A 22,468-nucleotide genomic window follows, 5' to 3' on the forward strand; every position below is an offset into this window, starting at 1 on the left:
GGGTAAGCACCCTGACGGGCCGGAGCAGTTTATTTACCTGCTGACGCAGCAGGTTCGGCCGATCGCGGCCCCCACTGGCCACGGTTCACCGTCCTGGGCCAATGGGGGCGGCGGGAAGCCGCGGCCAGCACATCGTTCGCCCGCGCCGCTTCTCGCCGCCCCCATTGGCCCGGGACGGCGAACCGCGGCCAGTGGGGGCCGCGATCGGCCGAACCTGCCGCGTCAGCAGGTAAATAAACTGCTCCGGCCCGTCAGGGTGCTTACCCTGGTGAGCTGCGTGCCAAACGTTGCCGACCCCTGGTATAAGTATTCATTTATTTATTTTTGTCTGGAACATTCACATCTTAAAGGATGAATATCTGCTATTTTATCTACCAACTATCCACACGGGACATTAACATGGAATAAAAATTACAATCAGATGGCTATTCCTCCTATAAATCAAAATTTCTCCAGTGGATTAATGTAAAAGGCATGGATAAGTGAGAACTAAAAATTTAGAAAACTGAACTTTCCAAATAGAAATGAATGTATGTGAATTTAGGTCTTGATCCAACTCCCATTGATATAAATGGAAAAAACTTCCCACTGATTTCACTGAGAGTTTGATCAGGCCTCTGGTGTTCATGAAAGATGCTATATTGACAAACCTGGAATCTGAAGTCCTCTGTTGAGCAGCAGTACAAAGTACTCATTGTTCCTAAATACTATACATTGATATCTGGCAGGGATGTCAAAAATACAGTCCTTGGGCCAGATGATGACCACTAAACTATAAATTTTCATCTGGATCTCTTCAACTAGTTAATTACAATTGATTGTCAGGTCACTGTCAAGTAGTGGACTATGCAGAAGCAGCATTTCCTAACTGAGGGGAAGAACCTCTGCTGGAACTGTTGACTTACCAGGGACATATGTACACTTGAGGCATAGGAGGCCTTGTCATAACTCTATCATTTAATGGAGATAGAGTTCATCTGACCTTCATTTGCCCCATTATTACTATAAGAGAGGCAGAAATGAGCACGATGTAAATGAATTTGACACTACTTTTGCAGCATATCTGTGTGCACATTTCTCTTCAGCTTTTCTAAAATCTAACGAATAGAGAATTATGTAAACTTTTTGAGTTCAGTGCCTTTGACTTAATATACAAATTACACTGGCTATTTTATAGTTGTACTGGCAGCAAAATATAAATTAAACTAGAATTTGTGTATTTTGACACTTTTGAAACATTTACATGATTTAGAATTTTCCACATTCTAAACTAGTTGGGAACACACTGTTCAGTACATGAAACAATGTGAATAATACGATATTCACAAAGCAAATATGACCTTGAATCATTATAACCATTACTTCTCACATTTCCTATTCTGTTTTTCAGTGTCCTAAATCAGTTTATTTTTAAGAAGTTTTATAATCATTAAAGTCATTATATACTTATCTTAGTCATTATTTTGTCAAATAGACATATTTTTACATATACTGTATATGGGAAGATTCATTTTCTCAAATCTGTTTTGAAGACCATCCAAATTTGGTAGAGGTTCACCTTAACCAAAATTAGGCAGTCTCAGCCTCGTACACCAATTATTTTAATGTTAAAAGCTAAAAATGAATGTGGAATATTGTTTTTCTAATCTAAGGGTAAGACTTTACTCTGTAATGCTGACATCCTTCAGGAAGGATGTGAACAAATTGGAGAGAGTCCAGAGAAGAGCAACAAAAATAAGTAAAGGTCTAGAAAACATGACCTATGAGGCAAGATTGAAAAAAAACTGGGTTTGTTTAATCTGGAGAAGAGAAGACTGAGCGGGGGGACATGTTAACAGTTTTCAAGTATGTAAAAGGTTGTTACAAGAAGGAGGAAGAAAAATTGTTTTTCTTAACCTCTGAGGATAGGACAAGAAGTAATGGGCTTAAATTGCAGCAAGGGAGGTTTAGGTTGGACATTAGGAAAAACTTCCTAACTGTCAGGGTCATTAAGCACTGGAATAAATTGCCTAGGGAGGTTGTGGAGTCTTCATCACTGGAGATTTTTAAGAGCAGGTTAGACCAACACCTGTCTTAGTCCTGCCTTGAGTGCAGGGGACTGGACAAGATGACCTCTTGAGGTCCCTTCCAGGTCTATGATTCTATGTTCATAATCTAGAAAATACAGTCACTTAAAATCTAAACTTTAATATTGGTACTGTGAGATTATATTATTACATTAAAGAAGAAAGGATGAAAGTATTGTCGGAGAGACCTCTGAATAAAAGGAAATGTCTGTTTTTTTTTTGTCACAGAAAACTTCATTTCCTTAGAAGCTATAGACAGATAAAAGAAGAAATAGGTTTGATAGAGAAAGAAGTTGATTTCATAGGCCTTTGTTTTTCTTCTCTCAGCAAATAAACCATTCATCTGTAACTGACCATTGAATGATGTAATCGGGTTGCATATCAAAAATGGGATTAGTAGTATCCCTGATGTTTATATTTCACAAATGTTATTTAAAATCGCCTGACCACACTATAAATCTAGATCCTTTCAGAAACATAAAATTATCTATACCTTATAATATTTTGTTCTTTACTCCCAAATTTATGCAAAAAAAGTATTTCCCAAAGATCTGTGAATATACTGTAACTCCTGTTAAATGTAATGGGATTAATATATATGCACTGGGGAGAAAATACAATACTGGAAGTTTCCATATCATGTGCTATAGATGTGGAGAGGAGTCATACTGAGAACTCTGTTAGGTTATTGTTATATATTTCCATAGGTTCATATAGTATGTATTCTGAATAAAAAAAAAGTTGATTTTGTCCTGTTCCCATAGTTGTGCTGCACTTCATTATTTTTCAGACCACAATTTGCTTAAATTATCATTTTGTATAGGCATGGTAATACAGTGCAAAATAAATAAATAAAAAATAAAACCAAACAACATGATGAAAATATCATTCCAACATAAAATTTTTATCAGATGAATCCTTCAGGAGTCACATAAGAGGTCTTGATTTTGAAACTTAACTGTGGTTTACTTTTCATCTGAGCTCAGACAGAGAATCTTAATGAAACTCTAATGAATACTCTTATGATGCTTTGCAATATGAGTAATCATTTAACTTCACTGCTTGTTAAATCAAAGGATCAAAGCTAAACAGTTTACCCCATACGAATGTTCTGAGAAAATACTAGTTACTGGTATGTTTTGACACCTTTACTGGGCTGATAAGGACTTCTTTCACCCGTATTGAGTATACTTCTGAAACTAAAACCCGTAATACAGTTGTCTGCATAATTAATATAGCTCACTTCTAATACTAATGTAACCCAAAAAAAGGCCCACTATGTCTCCAATCTACCTAACAAAATGTAACTGTTATATTGAATGGTTAAAATATAGGGTGACATTGCTGAGCGTTTATACCACTTCAGTCAGATACAAAGAGAACAACTGATCTTTAGTAAATGGAAGCATGGGATCCAACTAAGAAAACTCCATGGTGGTAGGTGCGTTTGTTTGTTGTTTTCTTTTTGGGGGGGGAAGAGGTTGTTGTGGGTGGTGGTGGTTTGTTTCTTTGTCTTTGTTAACTTGTATCATGATATGCAGTAGTCTTATTTTAAATTGCTTGAATATATTGTTAGTATACAGACCATTTTGCTGAATTTATGGTCAGTCAATAGCTGAAATTTGGGGCCTTGTAGGGTGGCTTCCATGTGGATAAGAAAATGGTGACACGGAGTCAGGATATTTTCTTAGTTGCCTTATCTGCAAGATGTACATTCATCCTGTTTCCCTGAACAGTTATAGGAACAAAATTGCACACAGGCAACTCTTTTTCCAGAGCCTTGTTCTAGCCTTCTCTTCCCTTTCCGTAAAACAGCTTCCTTGCATCTATTTGTCTCCGAATACACTCACAGCAAAACTCTTGCTATATATCTAGTTCCAGACCCCAGCCATCCCTCTGAGCCACATAGTCACCCCCCTCCTTTGTCCGTGTCTGTTTTTGCTACATAAAGGAGCTGCAGTGAATGCCTAAGCATCTGTTTACTTTAATGAGGCCTGTGTTCATCTTTGCTTCCACAAAGTGCTGATTGAAAAACAATTTCCATCCCACAGGAAATTCCGATGTTTTGATATTCGTTTTCATCCCAATATGGGACAAAATATCAAAACTTTACCTGGAATTAAAGGTTCCAAAAAAAATTGATATGGGAATGTTGAAACATTTCACTTCAACTTTCCTGAACCAAAACATTTCATTTTGGAATCTCTCCCTCTTTCTGAACTGCTGTGGTGCCTCATGGGAGTTGTAGATTCTGAAACAAATGAATATAGGAACAGAGGCGCTGGAACAATTTTTATAGTGGAGTGTGCTGATAATGGAAACCATGTATTTGGGTTGTTATTGCTACTTCAAGCCAGGGGGTACAGTACCGCTAGTTCCGGCACCACTGTATGGGACAGGAAACAATACTGATGAGGTCTTTAAAAATAATATAGACTGGGAAAAGGTAGAACAACTGCTTTTACTGCTACTGCTTCCAACATTTTATTTTCTCTCTAAATTAATTCACTTAATACACTTTCCACACACCTTCATAGAAACGAAATGTGCCTCCATGAATGTTAATAAACAAATTAGAAAGGAGGGGGAGCATGGTTTCTAATTCATTAAGACATCAGCAAATTTTTCTCACTAAGATCTAAGCTCTATTACTTTTGAACATTGAGTGCTGATAACCATGATCTATAATAATGGTTTTTTAACATCCAGTTCTATGCAAGACATTGAAAAGCAGTGTGTGTGGTAGAGAGAATTATGTACTACAAATCATTTTCCAACTAATTATTGCTACAGGGTCCATACTGTTTCTTTGTCAGACAAAATGATTTAAGGTTCAATTAAAACCAAATAATCTGATTCTGCTGATGTGAGATTCATCACTCTCTACTTTTACCAGTGTACTTTCATTTTTTTAAAAATTGACAGACTTTCGCATAGTTATTTGCCAGCCCCTAAAATCTTTACCTAATCAATTTTTTAAAATATTTTACAAATTTAAGCCTACTGTGCTGAATGACAAATACAGGAGTTTGTCATCTTCCCTAGAGCAGATGAAAGATAATTTGTGATGGAATATGAGTGTTACCTATAACTGAAACAATACAAAGACAAAAAAAGCTTCTAGAAATCTGTCTTGATTTTACATCTTCCTTAGTACAACACAGTCAACTGTCAAATGCCTTCTGCAGTATTTGTTAGCACAATCAAATTCACTTCTTACATCTAAGTCAATCAATAAAAAACCTCCATTGTACTCAGATAGAGCTTTACAAATAGACTGACCCTGATAAAGAAAGTTAGAACCTATCTATGGTGTGAATAAAAGATTTTAATCAACAACATTCCCACTCAAAATCATAACTACATGGAGATGGGGTTGAATTGAGCACATTAGTTCTCAGTGCCATCAAATTTTGGGAAAGTCTAAACAGAATCCAGCTCCAAACTTTGTGGCTTTGCAGATCCAGATCTGAATCCTCTGAAATTTAAGGAAGATAGGATCACAGCTGCTTGACTCAGGTCCACCCATCTGTGAAATGCTAGTTTTGTTAGTTTGGTAACAACTACTACATAAAGGCTATGTCTACACTGACATTTATACCCAAGCACTGGATCGTGTTAATTCTCATTTATGTTCTCTATACCTGTGCCCAAGAGTACACATGCTGTGCTGGACACAGATATAATGCTGTGTACATGCATATACCCATGTTCACACTGCCACTCTAAGTAGCAGGGTTAGCGCTACCATTTCAGGGGTGGTATTCCAGGGTTCTTTGCCTCAAAGGGAGACACTTTAGGAGCTGCTTTGTTGGGTGGTGTTGGTACTGTAAAAGGTTCTCATGAGGAGGAGAGTGAAAAATTGTTCTCCTGAGGAAAAGACAAGAAGTAATGGGCTGAAATTGAAGTAAGGGAGATTTAAGACATGAAAAACTTCCTAACTGTAAGGGTAGTTAAGTACTGGAATAAGTTACCTAGGGAGGTTGTGGAATCTCTGTCACTGGAGGTTTTTAACAACAGGTTAGACAAACAAATGCCAGGGATAGTCTAGACTTTGACCTGCTTTAGCACAGTGGACTGGCCTAGAAACCCTGTCAAAGGTCCATTCCAGCCTTAGATTTCTATGATTAGAAAAATCATATTCATACTATTAGGTACATGGGTTATATATTAAAAATGTATATAATTATATTTAAAATGCTAGCTCATGTTCTGTTATTATTTTTGATGATTTAATTTTAGGACATAAAATATAAACCAATTTAAGGGTATTCTTTAAAAATCTTTCCGGGCCTGCCTTCTGTTATAAGGTGACATGGACACGTGTGCCTTAGCTAACCACACTGAAAAGAGGGCAGCTACTAGTTATAAAATGTGTTCTCTGGATTTGCAAAGAATCATGTGTCTTAGGTTAAGTTCATGCCTTGCTTTGAAAGATGTTTAATATTCCTATTCTCCTTTGTTGTGAAAGATTATAGTTACTGAACCAGACCCTGTTCAGTTATTCCTGTTCCTTTGTGTCACTTCAGCATCAAAAAGGGAGACAAAGTCAGTGGATCAAATTAGCTGGAGACTCCCACAACATACTGTATGTGATTGGGTGGGTGGAAATCCAAAGCTGGCAGAAAGCCATTGCAGCCAGTTCCTATGCAGTGCCCCTGTGTGGAGGGTATTGAGATGACAGAAAGGTGTAGCCAAACTGAACAGGCAGTGTTGGAATATTTTTCTGTCAATGTTGAGAGAATTTTCATTCTTGGTTACTTATGATTAAGGAATACTGATGACAACATAATAAACTGCATCGCATTTTCAAGTAGAAAGCGCTGATTGAAACCAGATCTGCTTTTTTTGTTTTCAGTTAATTCAGAAATATCAACAGAAGCAAAGCAACTGTTTTGCTAATAGGGAGATCTGGAAACTGATGGCAGCTACAAATTTATAATTTGACATGAGCAAAACCAATCATTTTCTATTCTGTTTTTAGCTTGTGGCTAGTTTAGGGGGAAATGAGTGTAGCTCAATATTATGTACAATTATAAAAATGACTGACAATTAAAAGTCAGAAAATGTGGCAGACATTCATATGTAGGACCCTACCAAATTCACAGTCCATTTTGGTCAATTTAACAGTCATAGGATTTTAAAAATAATACAATTTAAGATTTCAGCTATTTAAATCTGAAATTTCATGGTGTTGTAACTGTAGGGATCTTGACCCATAAGGGGTTGTTGTGTGTGTGTGTGTGGGGGGGGGGGGGGGGGTTGCTACCCTTACTTCTGCACTGCTGCTGGCAGCGGCACTGCCCTCAGAGCCAGGCAGCTGGAGAGCAGCAGCTGCTGGCTGGGATCCCAGCTCTGAAGGCAGAACTGCCGCCAGTAGCAGTGCAGAAGTAAGGATGGCATGCTAAGGTATTGCCACTCTTACTTCTGAACCTCTGCCTGCAGAGCTGGGCCCTTAGTCAGCAGCCGCCACTCTCTGGCCACTCAACTCTGAAGGCAGCAGCACAGAAGTAAGGGTGGCAATACCACAACCCCCTAAAATAACCTTGCGACACCCCCGCAACTCCCTTTTGGGTCAGGACCCCCAATTTGAGAAACGCTGGTATCCCCCATGAAATCTGTGTAGTATAGGGTACAAGCACATAAAAGACCAGATTTCAAGGTCTGTGATGCATTTTTCATGGCTGTGAATTTGGTAGGGCCCTATTCATATGGCTAAAAACAATAGAAATGGAATGGACTGCTGGAAACAAAGAATAAAAAACGGTGGGAATAAATATCTGCATAGAGACTATATGCAGATTTCCAGTGACCAATGATCCAGTCATTTTTATCCAAACTGGTAATTATGCTATGGAGCTGACGTTTTCCTTTCTTTATAGGGAAATTATTGACAAATACACAGCTGACCTACATGTTATGTATCACCACAAAAATGTCCATTATTAACACGTAGCTTTGAAATGTGTTTTTGATAGTTGATTTTAAAATGTGAAATGAAGAGTAGTTGCACAGCCACGTTAGTATTCATGTATAAATGCTACCACTATTACAACCAGAGTCCAGTAGTTCCTACTGTAGTTAAGGTTACAAAAGTATTTCCATTGCACAGGACATACAGGAGCATGTAGCTCAGACATAGAGATGGATTTTAAAGCAAAAGGCCACAACTTTATTAACATTTTAACACCAATGGGTGGTCTAAACCCATCTTAAAATTCCAGGCATTTCTTTGAGTCCAGTGCATTGTTTAAATGGACACCATATCAAATAACCAATATTCAAGATTGGTTCACCTTCAGCCTAACCCTAAGGATTCAGTTCACCTTTCCATTTTCTTGCATCACCCATGAGGGTGAATAAGGATACACATGGAGGGGACCTCGTTCTACAAAGACTTAAGGTCTCTCCTTCTTCCTCCAGGCTAATAGAGACCACTAGTTATGTATCTCCTGGGTCTCATGTTACCTCTGGGAGCTTCTCATCCATGCTGGACACCAGCCACAAGTTTCAATGACATTACAAATTCTACTTGTAAACTAAACACAACTTGTAAAGCCTTTCTTTACTCTTCATTAACCCAAAATCAGGCCTCCTGCATGCTAATGAGAAAGGTGAAAAATCATCAAGGACCTTGATAATCTTGTCCCAAGGAAAAATTCCTTTCTGAGCCCACAAACTAGCGATCTGTCAGATTCACAGGATCCTGGAAACATAATTCAAACTATACCTCCCTTACAGGGCAGGGCACAGTAGGATGGCCAGTACACATCCTGTGGGTTTCACATACAGCAAGGGGACGATGGGGTGAGAAACAATCAACTCACTTTTCCGTCCATTCACCCGGGCCAATGGCACCAGGGAGAGGGGGAGAAACTGTCTTCCCCGCCGCACCTCCCAGCCCAAGCCCAATCTCCACCTGCATTCTGGATGAAGTGGGGGAGGAAGAAAAGACTCAGAGCAACCTACCCTGCCCCTCATCTTTGCCCACTGTTGTCATAAGCTCATCCATTTTCAAAACATTTACATCCTGGACTGAAAATGTCCACAGTTAGTCTCTGCCCAAAGGTGGTTTCTTTTTGCTGCTGTAAGTCTGAACAAAAACTATTTTAGATTTATGGCTTCGATTGGTTGGAAACTGAAACTAGACAAATTCAGACTAGAACCAAGTTGCACATTTTTAACAATGATGGTAATTAACCATTGGAACAATATACCTAATGGCATGATGGATTCCCTGTCACTTGAAGTCTTTAAATCAAGACTGGATGTCTTTCTAAAATATATGACATTACGGCTTGATTATATTTTGTTTCTTTTGGCCTTAAAATGTATTACTCTTATCTGTGAGTGAACTGAGTACTCTTTTTTTTCTTTCTTTTTTAAGGTGGAAGTTTGAAATTTTAGCATAGACTTTAGTCTTCTTTCAGAAAACTTTTGTAGCTATGAGGAGAGCCTTTAAAATAATTTTATAAAATTATGGGTGATTAATAAATCATTTTCAGAGCATGAACAGTTGTCAGTGATTCTAGCAATAAGCCACAACATGATCTACATGTGTAGGCAGTAGGTATACACATTGGATGTATTGCGATTACAAGACTGAAGGAAGTACTACTTTCACCCATAAAATATATCAATAATCTACAGTTTTCCAATTCCCTCTTTTAGTCTCTCACTCTGGGCTACTTATCCCACTTCCCCAGTACCCTACACACCTGTCTTCCATTTCAGGAACAGTTGTAGTCTAGCAAGCTACATGATTCTAGAACCCACATCTGCTGGCACTTGGGTTACTGTCATATCCATACCACGGCAAAACAGCTCTGACAAAATGGCAAACAGCAGCCTATGATTGCTACAGGGTCAAGCGCCATTGGCTCTCCCACTCACAGAGGCCCTTATGGGTGGTGCTACCGCATTCCCTTATTGATCCAACAACACTATTTTAGGCCTAGGGAAAACAGCTGGAAGCTGTCTGTGCAACTAGGTGAATCCTTGGCCCGCTGCTGCAACAGACCTTGCTGCATGCTCCTGATACCCATGGTCTTAGTTCTTGCCCCCCTGCTCCACTCCCAAAATCTCACCTTGCCTATGTTCCTCTCCCCTGATCTACTTGGCTCTGACTTGCTGCGGCTCAGCATTGACCTGATCCCATGATGTGACACAAGAATGGACTGCTGCTTCTGTCCTGGACCCTCTGGACTGAATGCAGAGCTCATTATTGAGCCCCCTCTTCCAAACCAGGTGCTAGCCTCAATGTGCGCCTCATACTCAGGATTCTGACAGCACGTAATTTTAACTTTCTCATATCAAAACTAACTGTGGAGTACTGAAAAGCGCCTGTCGTATTTCTTGCACTCAGTGAGCCAAAAGTGCCTAAAGGAGCTACAAAGTGCTGCTGGATGGGGGTCAAAAGGAAGCTTAAAATTGTCACTTTCTTCTTCAGTACCTCACTCCTTGCCCTCCTGGCTTTCTTAACTTCTATTGCCACCTCATACCTTCCCCAACCCACCACACATCCATTAAACATAATGGGTGTAGCGGTTTGTTGTGAGAGTTAATGAAGAAGTCCCATATCTACAATGTTGGGAGTGGTCCACAAACATGGGGAAAAAAATAGTCCAACTGACTATTGACTCTGAACAATGAGTGTCCCGTCATAGTCTAAGAAGGTTTTAGCAGTGCCACTTACTTTGTGGGATTGAATACTAGTTGCTAGGACAATTTCCATGACAGTATCATTAAATGTTTCACACAAACATTCCAATCATTTCAAAGTAACGGTAAGAAGAGAAAAAGGTGGGAAATAAGTCAGAGCTCCTGCAGTTTTAGGATGTCTCCAGTTCCTTTTGTATTCTAAAATATTCTGTAAATTCTAAATTTCATTTTAAAACATGCATTATGTTCCTATATTTGAAATCCCTTGAAATCCTATTTCCATCACTGTGTAAACTAAGAAACAGGTCCCGCCAAACAGCAGTTGATGATCTAGAAAAGGTGGGAACGTGCCACTCCCCCACTTCATTCACCTCACTAAATCTGAACTTCAGTCTCACTGGGATCATTTACGTGTTAACATTATTAATAATTAAGGCTAGGATTTTTCAAAGGAGCCTATGAGTGTTAGGTGTCCAATTCCACTGAAAATCAGTGGGAGATGATTTTCTATCTGGCTTAAGTGCTTTTGAAAATCCCCTCCCCCCGATGTTAAGTTTAAATGATGTTGACATTTTTTACTCTGCCTAATTTTTTTTTCTCTTTACAACCCTATTTGGAGCAGTATTGTGTTACACCACCTAAGACAGAGCGCTGAGCGTCATTATGCCTGAGACTGGTACAGTGCAATCCTGAGGTACACAAAATAAACACAGCTGTTGTGCCATCTATATACAGAGATTCAGCATGACTATATACAGAGCATGGCTATGGGTCTGTTTCTTTCTTGATGACTTTTGAAGCTAATGCTGCTAACCACACACAGCCTGTGCATTTCTGGGGCATAAGGAGTATATCTGTGCCAGACCCCCATTTGGGGTTGCAATGTGGATAGGCTTGATGGTGAGCAAAGATGCACTATCTTTATTTAACAGTGCATACAGATTTTGAAGATGTGTGACATTGTATTGTAGCAGTATCATTTGCTATTTCCCTGCACACACACAGTAGTTCATCTGTGTATTCCACAACATGGCAGGTACTGAGCCCACATCCATTTTAAATGACCAAGGGTTAATTGTTTAGAGAGCATAATCACCTTCAGTCATTTAAAAATTATTTTCTTCTCCTTTTACCATTTGTAGTGATAGCATTGGCACCTTATCAGTAGCCCAAGGCCGGAAACCTTCCTAAAATTGCCTGTTCAAGTGTTTATTGTGTTAATGGTCTTGATCTGCTGCTAAATCAATTATGCATTCTTCCCCTTAATCTGTGTTCTGTAATGGATAGTCCTTGCATTAGAGATGTGCCAGTAGTGGAGTATTTGCAAGTACTCAGGAACACTATACACAGCTGCACCAGTGCCTGAAAAAAATCTAGTCTAAGAGATTATGTGAGGCTATGTATATGTAACTCAAAGCAATGCGGTGTGTCCTGTCATCATTTTGTTTTCAGAGCCAAGTGCATATCACTGTGAAGGGAACAATAAATATCTGCACTTCTTATAGTCTGGGACTTGTCAGGCTTTCTATATAATGCAAGGAAACACTATAATTCATACCAATTCATATCTATATACTTATTAGGAAGCACTAGGGCAATGTTATAAAGATGGAAAATACCATAGGCTTGCCAGCACATCACGTCTATAAATTATAAGTGTTTGTTTCTGTTATAAACAATGTGCTTGGATGTGTAAGGAGTGAAAAGGGGAGGGAAAATCAGATTTTTTTAAAGTGACTTTTTTTGGATCTTGAAATGGATTTGTTTTTGTTAATTGACAGGAAAATTAATCTGGATCTAGATTAAGATTAAGGTTAAGGCATTCAGCTGAGACTCAAGATATCTGGCTTCAATTCCTGGCCCTACCACTGACTTCTTGTATAATCTTGGGCAAAGCACTTAATCTCTCCTTGTCTCAGACCACTATCTGTAAAATGGGAATAATAAAACTTTCTTTGCCTGACATGTCTTTTCAGAATGTAAATTCTTCAGGGCAGGAATGATCTTCCTATGTGCTTTGTACACTGCTTGGCACAACTGAGCTCCAGCTACTACTGTAAACAGTAGCCATCATTATTTTCGTTATATACAGAACCCAGGGAATTACAAGAATGTTTTTCTTGGATCAATAAAAACACTTTAAAGAGCACAAATTTGGGTAGGGAGCTGTGCTATACAGAATCTATTTGAGCTGCTGAAGTACTTCCCTCAGGACGCCACTGGCGTGTCATGGATTCCAAGGCCAGAAGGGACGATTGTCATCATCTAGTCTGACCTTCTGTGTAACACAGACCATAGAACCTGCCCCAAATAATTCCTAGAGCATATTTGTGTCGATAAACATCCAATCTTGAGTTAAAAATTGTTAGGGATGGAAAATCCAGGACCCTTGGTAAGTTGTTCCAGTGGTTAATTACCTGCACTGTTAAAAAATGTACACCTTTATTTCCAGTCTGAATTTGTCTATCTTCAATTTCTAGTCATTGGTTTGTGTTAAATGTTTCTCTGCTAAATTGAAGAACCCATTATTAAACATTTGTTCCCCATGTAGGTATTTATAGACTGTAATCAAGTCACCTCTTACCCTTCTCTTTGTTAAAATAAACAGATTGAGATCTTTGAGTCTGTCACTCTGTCTGATCTACAGTATTTAAAACAAATAACTTAGAAAATTTCCACTTTCAAATCAACCATTCAAGTTTTGCATTTTTTCTGATTTAGTTTACTTTTTTAATTTACTTAGAATATTTTAATACAGTGAAACACTGGAATGATCATCACATGAATTTAGTCATTTAAAGTCAATTTTCTTGTGAAAAGGTTCATGGCTGTTGCTACTCCTGGCATCCCTAACTTCATAGCACTGGTTCCCGGGACTGGGAATTCCATACCAATTTCTCAAATCTTTTAGAGTTCAGGATGGGAGACCTAGCTCTGGCAAAGGGTGAGGCAGTCAAAGGCTGCACTGTGTCCCCCGGTGGGCCAAAGCTGCACAGAGCAGAGCCTGCAGCTAGACTTGGGGGATGGGGAGGCACTTGTCTGAGGGGCTGATGGCTGGGCTCTGAGGAGAAAGGGCATGTGTCTCGGTCAGGGGGCCCCATGCAGCCCTCTCCAGTACCCTCCAACTGGAACTGGGTTGCCATAGGGGTTTATTTAAATCTCTACTCTTAGGGGAATCTTTTTTGCTGACAGGTATTTTGAAATAAAGTACCGAAATAATTGAATCTGGTGTGATTATATTGTGTTATTTTGACAAATAAAATATGCAGAATTTTAAAATATTTTGCACAGAATTTTTAATTTTTTGGTCCAGAATTCCCCCAGGAGTAACATATTTCACAATGATATTAATGATCAGTGTGATCCTGGCTTTCATTTAAGATTTTTGCCTGTCATGTTATAGATGAGACAAGGGAAATGCTTTCAGAAAACTTACCATTCATGTAGTGTACCCTCATGGAACAATACTTTCTTCTTCCCCACAAAAGCATGGGCATGGTTAGCATAGTAGAATATCCATCTGCAGCATGCAACTGGTTTGTCACTTACATGACAGGTATAATGAACTGTTTGTATTGAGGAGAAAAGTGTGTTCATAGACCAGGTTTTTAACAGACTAAAAATTAACTGTACACAATGAAAAATGAAGCATCAGTCCTGGGCACCACGCCACACATCTGAGTTCTGAGATAATCAGATTCTCCAAATAACAGGAGTGTGGGGTTGTTGCAATGAGCTGACAAAGAGCCTAAGTATCTCTGCCGTCTCTTAAGCATACATATGTCTGTTGCATTTGCACTGTCTGCAGCACCTACCTATTGAAATCCAGATTTGTGCTGGCTGCAGCAGCAGCAGCAACCTCTGCACTAATTACTGCATGTAGAAATGCGTTTTACACAGAGGCAACGGTAGTCAGTGCGTGTAACTGATAACAGAGACCACATTTTCAAAAAGGCCTCAGTCTGGACCCTTATGCTATAGTCACACAATTTATTCCCTACAATTTCCCACTCCTGTTACCATGATTTCATCTCCAGCATAGGTAGCAATAGTAGGAATGCTAAAGTAGACAGTGTTTCAGGAGCATTAGCAACCATGTCATCCAACCATGCTCAAAGCAGGTCTCGATGACACTGGTGAAAATATAGTGGCACTTCCACTCATCTAGCTTAGCAATCCCAATGTTGCTGCCACCACTAATGGAGCTGGATCAGTGGGAAATTGTAGAGAAAAAAGTATATATCCAGAGTGTCTAGTTGTTTCTGTGTTCACTTTCCTCCTTCACAGCCACAATACCCACACCCTAGATGTAAAGGAAGGAGGGAGCAGAACAGGGTTGAGGGGGGCGGAAAGAGTTCTGCTACTTCTGATCTTCCCCTGGTGTGTAAGGTGTCTGTTCTCTTGCAGTTCTAACTTGCCTTTGGGGATGCAAGATTAGGAGAGGCTGAGGGAACTGGGCTTGTTTAGTCTGCAGAAGAGAAGAGTGAGGGGGATTTGATAGCAGCCTTCAACTACCTGAAGGGGGGTTCCAAAGAGGATGGAGCTTGGCTGTTTTCAGTGGTGGCAGATGACAGAACAAGAAGCAATGGTCTCAAGTTGCAGTGGGGGAGGTCTAGGTTGGATATTAGGAAACACTTTTTCACTAGGAGGGTGATGAAGCACTGGAATGGGTTACCTAGGGAGGTGGTGGAATCTCCATCCTTAGAGGTTTTTAAGGCCCGGCTTGACAAAGCCCTGGCTGGGATGATTTAGTTGGTGGTGTCCTGATTTGAGCAGCGGATTGGACTAGATGACCTCCTGAGGTCTCTTCCAACCCTAATCTTCTATGATTTTATGATCAGGGAGTTATAAACTGATTTCCTCATGGTTCCCTCACCCATTGCATTCAAGTCTGCTCAGTTCATAGTCTATGTAAGGATAAAGATCTGACCCACCGTGTCCTTTAAGGGAGTCAGATGCCCAGCCCACCTGTGACAGGGTCCATTGAAGGGAATGAGCCAACTCAACCACCTGCAGGACAGTAACTGCCTAAGTAGCTGGAAGAAACAAACAAGGTGGGTGAGGTAATATCTGTTATTGGACAAACTTCTGTTGCTGAGAGAGACAAGCCACACAGAGCTCTTCTTCAGGGCTGGGAGTGGGTACTGGGAGTGTCACAGCTAAATGCAAGAGGGCAGTTAATTAAGTAAGGAACAGCTGGGCCTAATAAAAGGCTTAGGAGAGCTCAGATGGAAATGCTCCTGAAGAGAATGGAAATTACAGAGGAAGGGAGCCTAAACTGTAAACATTTTCCAGGTGGGGAGACCTGGGCTATTGTGAGCAAACAGGGAAAAGGCTGCTGAGCTTTTTAGACACCAGATGAGCCTGAGGTTTTTCAACAGAGGGATCTACTGCTAGAACCAAGAGAAGTTTGTTTTGGGGCTTTAAAGTCTTATTTGGGTTCTGAAGTAGGAACCTACAAGTGCTCCATTCAGAAGGGTTAATTAAAGGGAGATACTCTGTTGTAAAGAAAAAAGTGTTTGCTTCTTTGACTGGGTCTTTTAACCTCATTATTATCTTGCTTCATTGGAGGAGGCAGGAGGAGTGTTGTAAACACTTGAATGAATAGTCCCACTGAACTGAAGTAAAATTACTATGGTATGTGTCCGCAGGACTGGGTAATAATTTAGCTTATGCATTTCTGCAAGCACTATACTTTGTACATCTTTTTAGAATGTTTAAATTTTGTTCTGTGTGTGTGTGTGTGTGTGCATATACTCATAGTTCATGTAGAAGTTCATGTGCAAAATCAGGAGTCCTTATTTGAAAAGGTTACCCTACTTTTCAAAATGTATTTTAGCAGTACCCAAAAATGTAGTCCTTACAGAGTATAGATGAGGCAAGGCCACTAGTATTTATAATATACAATCTAATTTTTCTAAACTTTCCTGAAAAGGATGTGCTTTGCAAAGGATGTGCTTTGCATGTTTGTCACTGAATGGTTATTGTTTATTACATTTATTAAGATCTTGGAGTATACCATGGAGAAGTGCAAGGTAAGCATAAGACCATAATAACAAAGTTTAATAACCTGCAGTAGAAATACAAGACCAGAATGTACATATATCCTCATTTAACTGTGCTTAAGTGGTTACTTCTGAACATATTTGCATACATCTGAATAAGTATGCACTACATAGGAATGAGTAATAGTCATATAAAACACCTTTTCCATGGAAGTGTGTTTTGTCAAAAAACAATGTATAATATACAATCTATGCAAGAAAAGATGATCAAGCAATTTGGAAAACCATTAGGGGTCTGATTGAAAGCCTGTTGGATCAATAAAAAGGCTCCCATTGATTTTAATGGGTTTGGGATCTAGCCCGTATAGAGTAAAACAAATCTGATTTTTATTGGGTTTCTGGTTTTGAATTGCCTGATTCTCCAGTTCTCAATTTTTTGCAAAAATAGTCAGTGGTACAGTAATTTAGTTAATTCCCTTAACATTCTAAGTATATTATTCACAGTTTCCAAGCATTTCCCTACCTGCTTTTTATCAAGACTGTCAATCATTATCAGTTAGTATAGCACTGGCTTTGAATTAAACAGACTGTGGTATCTGACAAAAAATTAAAAAAAGAGAGAAACCTTGGTAATGCAACAATTAACATAAAATATAATTTTTTGTTTAGTAGGTCCTGATCCTGCAAATGATGATTGATGGGCGATCCCTTGATTTGAGGATGATCTCTACCATGGATTTACAGATGGGTCCTGAGATAAATTAATGGAGATATCCTATCTGCTAGAACTGGAAGGAACCTTGAAAGGTCATTGAGTCCAGCCCCCTGCCTTCACTAGCAGGACCAAGTACCGATTTTTGCCCCAGATCCCTAAGTGGCCCCCTCAAAGATTGAACTCACAACCCTAGGTTTAGCAGGCCAATGCTCAAACCACTAAGCCCCTCCCCCCATGGCTCAGGAGTCTCATCCTGGAACCGCAACTCTGCCCGCAGAAGGTACAGACATTTTGTGGCAGGCCAGCTGCCTGCTGGGAGAAAGTTCTTTCTTTTTCCTTCCTTCTCTCTCTCTTCAGCTTTGAGGGCAAGGCGCTTCTCCCTGAAGCGAGCCACTGCCTGATGGAGGATATGGCACCATTGGGATCGGTGATGCCCACATCAGTTAGATCCTGCAAATACTCATGCACGTGCTGTACTTCTAGCAGATGAATAGTCTCAAATGATGTCAATAAAATGACTTGGTCCAAAGGCTATGAGGACTAGAGTCTTGTATGTGAAGGATGCTACACAATTCTCCCCCCCCCCCATCTCCTACATCAGAAAGGGTAAGGAAAGGTCTGCAAACAAAACTATTATTACTCTGTACAAACATGAGGCCAGGGTCCTTATCTGAGACTTTCACAGCCTAAAAAGACAGGTGACACATGGTGGGTGGGCAGAGAGGCAGAAGGATACAACCAATTACTATGGATGGGGATGGATTTTAGCACATTCTTAAATGTTCTGCTGAATTGGGGCCTCGTTCCTTGACTTCTGTAAGATTGCCAAACAGGTTTCTCAACAAGCCACAACCATGTGTGAAACTTATTTTGCAAATATTAATTTAAAAATAAGTTTGAAGAGAAGCTGGTGTCTCCTTTCAAAATGGACACTTGGTCTAAACATTCCAACTTTCTGCAGTCCACTGCAATATAAACCCTTCATATAGCCAGGCAATATCCATTTAATTCTTGTAACATATTAACTTTTACATAACAATAATTTGTAACTAGCACTGTTTAAGTGGCCTTTTTGCTCAACATTTTTCACCTACTAAGTTACTTTCATTCATCTTGAAGGGTGTATTCTCCTGTCTGCACAATACAGTATATGTATTTGTGTATGTATACATCATGGACTATACAATGGGGTGTGGTGCAATATGAAGTCTTTGAGGGTGAACTTGGGAGGACTCTGTTATTCCAGTGATAAAGTCAAGGATGGAGATCCTCTTCAAAAAGAGCTAATAAATGCTAATGACCCTGCTGGTGTATTCTGTTCATGCCACATATCTTGCAGAAAAAAACTACCTTTAATATGTTTGCCTGCATTTCAAAAGAGCTCATTGGTCATTATTTTTCATAGCATTCCCCATAAAAGGCAACCAGAATCAGGAGTACAACTTTATAGATCTTGGAGGTAGGGAAAAATATTAACCAAGATCTCTGAAAAATCCTATCAGAGCTCTTCTCCATAAATAAAGCTGCAGTTGTAGAACCTTATATCTCAGGTGTCTTCTGTAGGTGTCTTCTGTTTCCAGTAATACAAAGGATGGATAGTAAGCAGAGTGTGGGTGAGGTGATCAAAAGTGCATGATAAATGCAATTCATTACAGGGATATCATCATTGCATAACCGTGTATATGTCTTCACTCTATGAAACACACTAATATACTAGGGGGAGAGAGAAAATATATTCTAACATAGTGCATTTGATATGACAGTGTGGTGATGATTTTTTTTCCCTTCCAATCTTGTGGCTGATTCAACTCCCATTGCAGTCAATGGAAAGACTTTCTTTACAAACAGGGCAGTCTAGGACCATGAAAATCATGGTCACTACTCCATGGCAAGTGTCACTACTCCATGGCAAGACTGCTATGTAGCCTACTTTTCGATACTAACTTTTGTCATTTATCACTTGTTCATAGGCAAATTCTGCCCTGACAGTCACTTTTCTTAACTTTGGGTGAGACTTCAACACTGCCTGCCATGGTGTCTATATACTGCCTGAAAGAAGGACGAGGGGAGGGGGGGGGAAGAGAGAGAAATGTGTTATGCTTAATCCTGCAAACACTTACACATAGGAGTAGACCTACTGATGCTACTTATGTGTAAGTGTTTGCAGGGTTGCCAACTAGTAACTTTATCCTAAGTGTCTTGATATTCTTCATAAAGTCCCAGCTACAGGAATCAGGTGCTTATCTGAGAATCTCTACTTAATTTATAATGAAAGTTTCTCACTCTTATGGTTACAGAGAAAAGCTTGAAAACTATGAATCCAAAACACTCCAACACCAGAACGCAAATAAAATACCCCCATATATTTAATCTCATGTCATGAGATTTGGCTTAAAGTCTTTGGGGGACAGACTCGATATTTTGGGACAGTGGGGTTTGGCTGTAATGAATGCAGAGAGCCAGGACAAGGCCTTTTTCACTTAAGCCCAAAGCCCAGGCTTAAGTGGTGTGCCGGTGTTTGGTTTCAGACCCTCTGCGCTGAGGAAGCTGTCAATGTTTGCAAGACTGGGCCCTTACTTTGCTTCCAGCTCTCCCAGCATGAAACTACTATCTACAAAAGGTTCTTTTTGAAACATGAGTACAATATGGTTTGTCTTTGAGAACAACAAAAGTATTTTTTTAACTTTGTTTTAAGATGACTCAATTATGATTAATGGCTGGTGATGACACCTGGAGGCTCTCATGTTTAATTCATGGTTCCTTTTTGATTTGCTACTTTCAAAAATGCCCCAAGAGCTCAAAAATAACTTTTTTTCTGAGAGAGAATAGAAAGTGTTGTTGTTTTTTTCACATGGTAATATAAGTACCTCCTACCTCACTCCAGAAGTGAAATCCTGGCACACCTCCTATTGACTACAACTAGGTCAAGATTTTACCTCAAGATCTTAGTGGCAATGGCACTGAATATTTAAAATACTAATTTCTCCAGCCCAACCCTTCTCTGTCTCTTCAGGGTTAACATACTCTATTTGCGGAGCAAAACATTACCAGACCAGTCATTTCAGTTCAGCAATTCCTAATACAAAGCCAAATATTGCAGTATTGCTAACTCTTATGCTGTTTTTGCAAGTCCTGTGACTTTGGGGGTAATTTTACTTGCCTCTTGCAAGAAGTTCCTAGTAGCCCAGAATTTCTGGCTGAGCTGGAACAAATGCTGCAGTTCTGGCTTTAGCCCCTACTGGCCATTGTTGGCAGCCAGCAGGGATCCAATTCAAGTTGCCTCTAGCCCAAGTCACTGCAGTGTTTGCTGCCAGCTGTGGAGTCTGCTTTATTGTGCTGTCTGTGCAGGGTGGGGTAGACAGAACCAAAGTGGTTGAGCAGCAGAGGCAGATCGTCCCCATCCTCCTCATGCCTGATAAAGCTTCACTGGAAAGGAGCGAAGGTGAAGATGAAAGACCCTAAGACTACACAAACACTTTTCCTCCCTCCCCCATTGCTGCTATGAATCCCATTTCGGGACAGAGACTGTGTCCATTGTAGAGGTAGATGTTAAGAAGTTGGAGGTGGACAGGCAGGGCAGTCCCTACAGGTGTGGGATGGGAGGGAACTGGGTAGGGGAGTCTCCAGGGAAGGGAACTGAGGATAGTGCCTGGTTTGTAGCAGGGTAGACACAGGGCTGTGCTGAGGAAGCATCTTCCCATCCATCAAAAGTAAGAGGCGGTTCCCCTGACCTCATAGGTGTGTATATTTGTATCCATTTCAGGTTGTTTCCGTCAACATATGTCAACCAAAAGGGATGATTTCCCCTGAGAATGCACATCAGAAAACATTAAATTTAATCTCATGATTGGGGAGGGTGGCTGTATATCTGAACAGGAAGGGTTGGCAACACTGCTAAAATATTGTCATTTCCTAAAAGTTGGAAGATTGACTTAAATATTCTTTGACTAGAAATAATATCCAATAGTGATGTTTTCAAAAACACTACTACTAGAACATTCCCTTTCTTTGTTTAGTGACTAACATCTAATTGGAGGTAAAATCATTTGTTCACACAATCCTTCACTTTGTTCTTTATATCTGAAAATTGCATCTGTACCCATCATCTAGTGCTATTTGAGTGCTCTAAAGTACATGCTTAGACCTGCATATTTGAGACAATGAAGCGTGGCAGTTATGACTAGAACTGGATAATTTTTTTTGGCCAGAATTTTTATTTGTCAAAAAAATGTAGATTCAGATCAACGGAAACATTTTTTCCCTAGTTTTTAAATTTTATCTTTCAAAGTTTTAACATATCCATACGGACATAGTCAAATACAAATGATAAAACACAGGAGTATGGATTTAACAATAACAGTAACTGCTAAATACTCATTAGGGAATTTCTTATAATGCTCAACACCCCACCCACTCTAAAAAAAAGAAACACCAGAAGCCTAGTATATCTGAACTCAGCTTGTAATGCTCTCATGAAAGTCTTTATAATTAGATCTTGTGCCTCTATAGATCAGTGTCAGTTTTTTCCATGAGGGTGGTGTTGGTTAGCTCAGTTAGTCAAACTGAAGAAGTGGGGAGGGGAAATAGCAGATTTCCATTTTTGTAAAATGCTTCTTTCAGCCCCTATAAGTGCTGCAACACTCCATTTCTTGGCATCACACAAACAGGGTAGATCTTCTATAATGCCCAAAACGCAGAGGCTTGATGTAGGGGAAACTCAGAAAGCCTGAGAGCACCCACACTTCCTTCCAAAATATGGATATACTTTGGCAATCAAAGATTATATGAGACATATTTGCATTGGAGCATTTACTATGTGGGGCAAGTACAGCTTTATGCAGTTGCTCAGGAGTCCAACAACTTTGTTCTGAAAGAAATGCAAAAACAGAGAACTGGATGTTCTGCCAGATACTATTCCACCTGCTGGCAGAAATGGAGATGTTTTGCTCCTCCTCCCATTTTTCTTTTATGGTATAGTCAGTAGGATAAATCGAGGAGTTCAGCCACATGTATGTGTTATG

This window comes from Terrapene carolina, unplaced genomic scaffold (genome assembly GCF_002925995.2).
Source record: "Terrapene carolina triunguis isolate 2854851 unplaced genomic scaffold, T_m_triunguis-2.0 Scaffold66, whole genome shotgun sequence".
NCBI lineage: Eukaryota > Metazoa > Chordata > Testudines > Emydidae > Terrapene > Terrapene triunguis.